The sequence below is a fragment of the Falco punctatus genome (assembly GCF_963210335.1).
Source record: "Falco punctatus genome assembly, chromosome: 3".
Lineage (NCBI taxonomy): Eukaryota > Metazoa > Chordata > Aves > Falconiformes > Falconidae > Falco > Falco punctatus.
Window position 1 is genome coordinate 53,189,038 of NC_137582.1, and position 9,775 is coordinate 53,198,812.

Genomic DNA, 9,775 nt, shown 5'->3' on the forward strand with positions numbered 1-9,775 from the left:
TATTCTCAACACTATTTTTGCAGAGCAGAGAACTACAAAAAGCTTATGTCAGATTCCTTTCTTACATTTCCTGAGTTTTCATCAGTGCAAAAATTAGGTTTAGGAAATGACACCAGGCTAAATGACAGAAGAATTCAGTCCTTATTTTTTATGCTGGGGAATCTAATGAAGTTTTAAGCAAAGTCCAGAATACATACAGTGTCATGAATGCTACACAAGTAACAAATCATAGCTTATTAGTGAGTTGAGAGGATACATGGCCTGATGAGGCATCATCAGAAAATCAGCTAGAGTATGAAGGCAAAAGGGAAGGAAAGGGAATCAGAGGGAAAGAAAGAACAGAAGGCAGGAGTCAGACTTACTCAGTATAGAATACTGTTAAGGACGATCAGCAGTATTATTTCACAGAATAGCATAGCAACACTTCCATCACAGCAGTAGTATTACATTCACAATGTTCCAGTCCCCTGTTTCAGGTGTGTTCTAAACCTGTCCTGTTAGAGCTTGACTTTCTGTGGCTTTGGGAGGTACGGAAACTCTCAGTTGCTCCATCATATCCCTGTGTTTTACCAAATGAATGCTATGGTTAAAGTCCAGGAGTGGGATCTTGGGATTTTTGCCAATGACTTCAGCAGGGACAGGTTTTCAACCTTGCCCGAGACCTGCACAGCTGGACTTGAAAGTGCAGAGAGCTTAGGGAACCATCCCTTTGCCTTCTGTCACTGGGGACCACTGAAAAGAGCCTGGCTCCATCCTCTTTGCACTTCCCCTTTAGGGGTATTTATACACTGATAAGGTCCTTCCCTGAGCCTTCTCTTCTCCAGGCTGAGAAGTTCCGGCTCTCTCAGCCTTTTCTTGCGCGTGAGGTGCTCCAGTCCCTTCCTCATCCTTGTAGGCCCTTTACTGAACTCTTTCCAGTATGTCCATGTTGCTCTTGTACTGAGGAGCCCAGAAATGGACACAGTGCTCCAGGTGTGGCCTCACCACTGCTGAGTAGAGGGGAAGGATCACCTCTCTCAGCCTGCTGGCAATGTGTCTTCTAATACAGCCCAGGATACCATTCATCTTCTTTGCAGCAAGGGCACATTGCTGGCCCATGTTCAACCTGGTGTCCACCAGGATGCCCAGGTCCTTTTCTGCCAAGCTGTTTTCCAGCTGGGTTGCCCGCAGCATGTACTGTTGCATGGGGTTGTTCTTCCCCAGGTGGAGGACTTTGCACTTCCCCTGGTTGAACTTCATAAGGTTCCTGTTGACGCATTTCGCCTGCCTGTCAAGATCGTGCTGGATGGCAGCACGACCCTCTGGCATATCAGCCACTCCTCCATATGAATGATGACAGTTCCAAGACCCTGAAACTTCAACAATAAATAGAAACAGGTACCTACACAATAAAGTGGAAAAATATCAATATCAGATGTTATATGGATAAAATATTGTTATGATTATCTGACAAGCATAATACATACTTGGTCAACTCAATATGAAAGTAATCAAAATTATGCAAAATCTATCTTTGGTGTCCAAAGCAAAGCTGTATATTCTTCAAAGCTGTTCTGTTCTCTGTGTGCAACCCTTCAGACATTCACTTGCTTCTTTATGACTGAGAGAAGCAGCTGGTGTCACTGAAGTCCTTTCTTTTACCAGCAAGGGGGCTTTCCTTGCTATCACCGTTCTCACATGCTCAAAAATCTCAGTAACAGAAACCAGCAAGGTCAACATTTGCTGTTTGCTGTTTTTTTCTCTGTCCAGATGTGTTGGCTTCTTTCTGGCTTGACTTTATTTGAAAGTTGCAGAACATTTGTTTTGATCTTTGTTCGGTTACCAAATCTGGCATTTTTTTCATTATGAATGAAAATGTGACTACATGTTTTTATACACTGCCAAAAATTGCTTAGCAAGTGTCTGGGCATCCCAAATTAATTCCACTAAAGTTAACAGGACTTTTGAAAACAGCATTCATGGGGAGGTTGCAGTATAGCATTGCAGAGACTCATTTGTGTTGTAAGCTCTAGCTAGCTCTCTGGCATCAGAGTGGAGAATCGTATTACCATCTATAATCACTGTTAATTCCGGAAGAATCCATTACAAACTGTAGTTTGTCTACCCTTCCTTGCACATCCACTGAAGCACATCACAAAGACTTCCCGACATCTATTATAAAAAGTTTAGGTTTTTACTAGTAAGCTATGTCTCAGGGCATGTTCTCTCTACCTGGAGAGAAGAAATGTTGCTTTGGCCTCTGATACAAAAAAGATTCAGAGCATGAAATATTCTTAAATCATCCAATCCAAAGAAATACAGCATCAGACATTTTAGAAAAAGATGCAAAAATAAGGAAGAAATTCCAAAACAAGGGCTTATGATACTGGGATCTGAGGGGAAATTACTTTCTGATCCTAAGTCTAATGATTGATATCTTATTCCTGACTGCTGCCAGTCTTTGATACCTTCTAAACATCGAAGTAAGGGAATAAAAATTCCCCTGGAGTCTAAGCTGTGCATTAAAACTTGTAAAAATTCCTTCCTGTCTCATGTACAAATTAAGTGGATCCATGATCCATGGGATAAACTGCATTCAATAAAAGACACAGCAACAAATATTGCCAGCATATTAAAAGCAAGTTATGAGTCTGTAAAACACTTCATAAACTGCATGAGCATCATATTTAAACAACGAAGGTTTCTGGCCTATTTTACTGCATTTGAAAAGCACCTACAGAGTTTAATTCTTTTAATAGTTACATACCTTATACATCCAATGCCTATTGTAAGCTTATAACGCCTAAAAATCTCTCCAGCTCTGATGATTATTCAGATCAATTTTAAAGAACAATCATATCTCTTCTAAAGCTTCCACTTTGATAGCTAAAATAGACTTTTAAACTTTGTAAAATACCTTCTGCTATAATTATATTAGCCTTTCTCCAGCCCTGTTCAAATTTATATCATTTTATAAGCATGGACGTTAAAAAGTTGAAGTGATATTTTAAAGAACGTCTTGCTAATACTATGCACTGTACTGCTAAAATCCCTCAGCATTTACTGAAAATTGTTTTTGTGATCTTAAAATGATTCACTGCAAAACTGGACAGGATATCTCTCCTGTGACCTACCAATAAATCAAGTTCCATCTCTTGAAGGGGCAACTCCAGTCAATAAGCCTTCAATTTTGAGTAAAAATTAAGGACTTAGTTCCTATGTGCATTTCTTTCTATGCTTTTTTATCCCACTTCTGTAATTCCAGTTCACAATGTGTGACCCAGCTGCTCCTATCAACAGTGGCAGGATTTTTGAAGTGTTGCATCATCCATTCCATGGATTATTAATGTAAACATCAATCTAAATTTTTTAAAGCAGTATCATGATTAACAATATTAAGCAGAAGTTGTTCCAAGACTGGTTCTTGGAAAATATCATTTCTAGCCTCTATCCATCTGGACAACTCTCATTTCAATGTATTTCATTGTAGTTTTCCTTTCAGCTATCATGTTAATCATTGCATAGTCCTTGTTTTAATTCCCACTTTAATTTAATTTAATTTCATCTACTTTGATATTAATTTTAATTTGAATCAATGCTTTACTTAAATTTAGATTTTTGACTGCGCTAATCCCATCTAAAGGATATCAAAAAAAGATAATACTATAACATGACACAATCTACTTTTGCCAAAATCATATTGAATTTATCTTATTAAAAATAAACATTCCTGGTTACTCTTGCTTTAAAAATCTGTCATAGCATATTGTATTAAGGATAAATGAAGAATTCTTTTGGATATTCCACTTTAGCTTTTCAGATATAACCATCACACTTACTATTCTCTAATAGGAATAAATAAAGTATCACTCCCAAAATTGGAGGTTCTTTTAAAATCACTGTTACTGGATGTCATCCAGGCTGTTCCTGTTTCCTACAGTACATGCTCATTTTTCTATCCATCATGGGTGTGATCATTGAACCTACTGGGCAGTCTTGAATCTTACTATGCTCACTCATTCCAAGATTAATTTCTCAAACAAATTTTCTCACTGCCCAGTCCCCACTCTTAAATTGAGATTCAAGGCTTTTAAAGTAAGTGTAACATGGCAGTTACATTCTTTCACTTGGTAAAGAAATCTGTCCAGTATTGTCTCCAAGAATACTTGAGCTGCTCTCATGGTATGATTGATTGTTGCTGTAACCTGTTGACATTTTTTCTGTCAAAACTTGTCTAGGAAATCTAAAATTTCCCAAAACTCAGACTACTATGTATTTTTCTTGTAGTTTCACAGTTTTCTAACCTGTACCCAACTCTGTTTTGCAGATTATAAAAGCTCTCCAATGTGCTAGGGGAGTGTTCCTGTTCTTTTTGAAATAACATCTTCTTTGAGTGATTTCCACCTAATTGTTCTCTTATGTGCAAGGAATATGGATATAGAAGATTTAGGTTTTGATACCTGACATGAGTAAAAAGGAGTCATAAGATTAGTAAAGATAGTACCTGAAAAAAATTTCTGATGAATAATACTCAAGCAACTCCCATGTCAGCTCCTCCTATGCAATTTTATTATACATCTTTGACGTAACACAAAATTAAGCTGTGCAAAACAAATATTTCCTGTTTAAAAATGTTCTACAAGCTATTTTCATTCTAACTTAATTTTTATTTCCATTTAGATATACTACTTTGTTAAATAATTTTCTTTATATGTAACTAGGAAAATAGAGAAGAAAGCGTGATACAGAACTAAACCCAGGTTTCACGAGCTTTTAAAAAAGTAAGAAATCACATTTGTCTCATGTCACTTAACATTCTCACCTCTGCTAGATCTCTAGGAAAAGTCAACAGACAGACTTTATGAGAGAAGAATAAAATTAAACTGATTTATCACATCCTATTGAAGGTCCATTATATTCATCCTGTCCCTCACAGCATACAGTAAATGGTGTTTAGGGGGGAAGCGTAGGAAGCAAGGCATGGTCTTTTCCCTGTATACTCTCCTACTCTGCCAATCAGTACTTAGGGACATCGAAAGTCAAAGGGTTAGACCCATGTCTCTAGCCACCACTGATGAGCACACCCTGTGTTATTTTTTTCTTATTCTTTTTCTGGCATATTTATGCTTCCGTCCTCCTTAATATGACAGCACTGAGTGGCACCATTTGGCTATTTACTGTACAAATAAAAGTGCCTGCTTTGAGTTGTTTTATCTTTATTACCTGATTATTTTATTTGATACCTTCTAAACTCTCAGCTTGCAAGAAACTGTGACTAAGCAGTCCCCATTTTACTCTATATGTCACTTGTTATATTGCAAATCTCTGCCATAGTCATTTTCATCTGACTTTCCTCCCACTGTCTGCCATTACTGATACTATATTTGGTTTCATTATAAAACCACTAATTTTTATTTCCATTCTTGACAGCTTCTCTACCTCTGTAGATGTTTTCTGAAATGACTGGACCAGCATGCAGCATTTGAAGTGTAAACCTGTGGATTTACACAGCGGCATGACTGTGTTTTCTATTTTGCATCAGCATTTCCTTTCCTAATAATTTTTATGATTCCCCTGGCTTTTCAAATGACCCTGAGTAATGACTCAAGATTTTCTGAGAAACAACAGTAACCTTTGCTGTGACGGGTTTCTGCATTGAAAGCTGTTTATGCTTTCTCCTGCAATCCAGGACTGAGTCTGTACACTTCTAGATTTGTACATTGGTAATAGTGAAGATCAGTTGGTTGTAAATACCATTAGCTCTTATCACAGCTGTCACTTGACTGTCTACATCATATCACCTATGGTAGATCTTTCTCTGCCATTTCTCATATCTAAAGGAAAGAGGAAGCAGTAGCATTTAAAGGAGCTTACTAAACACACAAAAAAGCTGATTTTCTAATTTGCAAGACATATTTTGACTCCTACTGGTGAATTTTTTGCATTAGTTTATGACACTTCATCACAACCACCTCCTTTTAAATTATTTTGGTTTGGACCAAGATTTTGATCTGATTTTGAGGAACCTACTTGCAACATGAGCTCTTTGCCTCCTTTTGTTCCTGGTTATGACCTGAACATGGCAAGAAAATCTTTAATATTTCCTTCATTGTCACACAGACGTAGAATATTCTGGTTCCTCACTTCCAAATAAACTGACACAGCAGCCACTATTTTTCTGGCATTTCACCTAAAAAGACTTTTTATTTTTTATCTGAGTGTTAAATATGCCTGTGAAATATTAAATACATTATTTCAATTTAATTTAAACATTCATTATCTGTACTTAAACTGATTATATTAAAATTTAAACTATTTAATAAAATGTATCCATTTTTAAAAAGATCTTTTTATATAAAGATCTGGAGGTGTATATACTTAAATGGAAAACAAATTATCTAGCATTTGTTTGAAATAGCACAATGAAATAACTGATTAATTCCCAGTTCCAAAAAAGCATGAGAAAATTAAGATCTGCTGTGACAACAGGTACACTCAAATCATGAAGAGTGCACCTTTTGCTAGGCAAATAGTGGTTTTCATATAAGAATAATGAGAATTAGTAAGCACAAACAAGAAAAGCTAGCTTAAGTACAAAAGGTGTATTCTATTATACTGTGATGTTAAACTGATGTAATGTAAAATATAGACAAACATTTAAATGAAATCAGTTTCAAAATCAGAGATTTCATCTTAAATTTCAGAGTACGTTTGCATTTTATTATGAGAAAAAAATGCAAAAGCATGAGGCTACAGGCTCCAGAGTCTTGGTCAATCCAACCCTCGTGTGGGAATGAGTAATGTGTAAAGCTTCAGACCACTGATAATAATTATCCTCTAAATTAAAGATGAGCTTTATCCCATCTTCTTTGATGATTAAGAAAGCCAGATTTTCAAAGCTAATTAGTTTCTACATTAGGGTCATTGTTGTTTATTGTTCAGGCATTCTTAAGGTAATTAGTATGCCTGACCTAAATTAAGAAAATTTAGCACATTTTATTAACAATGCACAGTAACAGAACCCCCTGACCAAAATATATCCTGGGCCTCTGTCTTCTGAGGTGGCCTACCAAGCAAGCAAATTTCACATCCAAGGATGCTTCCACCATAAACTGCAGGTTCCTGGTTACTTGACTAGCAAAAGTTGCATCCTGCTGCACAGGGAAAAGTGGCCTTCATGTTTTCCCAGTCCTTTGTTGGTGTTACATTGCTCCACATGTTGTGAGGAGTTGAGCACAGCCAGCCAGGAAAGTACCCTGAACTACCTAAGGAAGCAGTAAGAACTGGCTTGGTCTTCTAGCTCAATAGTCTGCTACCCTCTGCCGTGGAAAGCTGCTGATGTTTAGAGAAAAAGAGTAGAAACCAGAAAATACTGAATGCTCCTTCCTGTCGTATATCCTGTCAGCTTCCAAAACTAAGCATTTTACAACTTCCTGAACCAAAGGTGGCACTGCTTTTAATATTCTTGGTCTAATTACTCTGGTACTTGGATTATGAGAAACAGTAAGCTGTCCTTCCCATCTCATCTTCTCTGTGCCATAAAAAATTGTGTAGACTTCTGCCATACCACTTCTTTTTTCCAAACTTGAGTATCCAGCTCCACTTAGCCTTCATAACCACAATATTTTCTTGTTACTTTTTTGTACTGTTTTTGCTCCTACTACTCCTTTTATGAAATGGCTTAGTATGATTGCAAACTGGTTTTAATATATGGAAGGTACCTGTGGTTACAGAGCATATATAAAATTAAACATAAAGAGGTTTGTGTTGTTTCTTTCCAAGTAATTATTGCTTTTTTATTTCCCTTTGATTGACATTGGTCATTGAGCTCATGATATTCCCAGAGAACTATCCCAAATCTATTCTCAGTGAGGTAATTGCAAAGCTAGATCTTGTCATTCTGTTCTTACCACTTTAGTTAAACTTTCCGTTATTTTATTAATTTAAAATTTCAGTTATCAATTTCTCACCTGTTCACTCAATATGGCAATACTCTTGTGTAACTTTGGATAGTCAGCCTTAGATTTAGCTGTCATGAATATGACTAGTTCTTTACTGTTACTGTGTTACTGTTAATCTCCTTTCCCACATCTTTTATGAATACGTGGACAGGTTCCAGCTGTCAACCTCCCCTACAGCAGAAATTACATAATTAGTCTTTTCCACATTTAAAAACACCTATGATCACAGCAAAGCCTCTCCCCCTACTGCAGTTTTCACTAAGATTTTTTTTGGTGATGGGCTTTGTCAAACTTTCTGAATTCTCCTGCACTGATTAGGTGAAACTCAGCAATATGCTTATTGAGTCCAGCATCACACTGCGGCTGATTTGCGACATGTAACTTCCTTCTACAAAAGTCTTGCTAATTCTTCTCCAATAATTCATATGTATTCTTGGGCTCACAGAGCCAACAGTTTAGGGCTCCATGATACCCAACTTACAAGTAACTTTTGTAATTTCCCCTCCCCCCCCCCCCCCCCAAGTCTATCAAGCATAATGCTATCAAAGTTTGACGTTGGAAGATTCATTCTGCAATAATGTGACTCTGTTGTGGACATTTATAGGGTCTCTGTGCCCAAAGCAGCATGAAACAAAGGACTGCTTTTCCCCTCCCATCCTCGTTCCTTGACTCTAGCCCTAAGAATGCACTCACAGGAACTTCAAATATAAGCACACCCATGCACACCCATGGTCAAAAGCACTGCAAAGGAAGAAAGTTAATTCAGAGCTCCAGCTATGAGAGATCCCTCACGTTCAAACAAAAGCTTTGAAATGTGTCCATAAGCTCACGGATACATAGAAAATAGGGCAGGGATTTAATGCAGTTACACAACATAACTCTTCCGCTGGGCAGGCTAGCCCATTTCCAAATAACCCTCTGCTGCACAAATGCTTCCTGGCGATGAAGGTGGCGTGAATGACTCTAAAAAGTGCTGCAACAAAAAGGCAATTACTCACTCAAGTGGCATTTCCAACTGGATTTTAGAAAAGCAGAGCAACTTTGACACTACTGACACTAAGGGAGGCTCCAGGTTTTCTGGAAGAACCTCATGGAAGCACAGGAGCACATGAGCAACCAGCCATGTTATGTCAGACCCAACAGCCTGTCCTGCTCAGTGTGCTTTCTCCAGCTGTGACCGTAAGACGATGGCCAGGAAAAGTAAGAACAAGGCTGCCAGCTATGATACTTCCAACAGCCTTGGGCTGAGGGTACCATGACCCCATCTCGTTGTTATTCCTGCCAATATCTCTCCTGCCAGTATTTGGCCAGTCTCCCCTTGAACTCCTGTAGACTTCTTGCAACCACAGAAGCAGCTTTACATTCAGTGTAGGGGTCCAGTGTGCTACTGCAAGTGCTGAATGGCACGTAGGAGGAGGAAATCGCGAGTGGTACGAAGCCAGGCTAGAGCGTAAAGACTGTTAATTAGTGCTTTGGAATAGACAGTCTGGGTCAACCAACTCCAGGCACTTACTCTGACAGATGTGGGTTTGTCCCACACTGACACTGAACAATGAATTAAAAAGCTCAAAAAACGAAGTTCTGACCACAAGGTTAGTATTCTGGGTTATTACGTTTGGAAAATATTGCAGGTCCAGACAAATTCATTCCCTTTCTACATCTGTAATTACTTGAATAGGGCATAATGAATTAAAATATTTAGAAATTAGGCCCCGTGCTTCCCACCTAGCCAGCAAACCCACTATGGCAAAGCGAAGGGTTAGGTACAGCTGCTGGGGACTGCAGGGGCTGCAGGCTCTTGCTGTGCGCCCGTGTGAACACGTGAGGTGGGACAC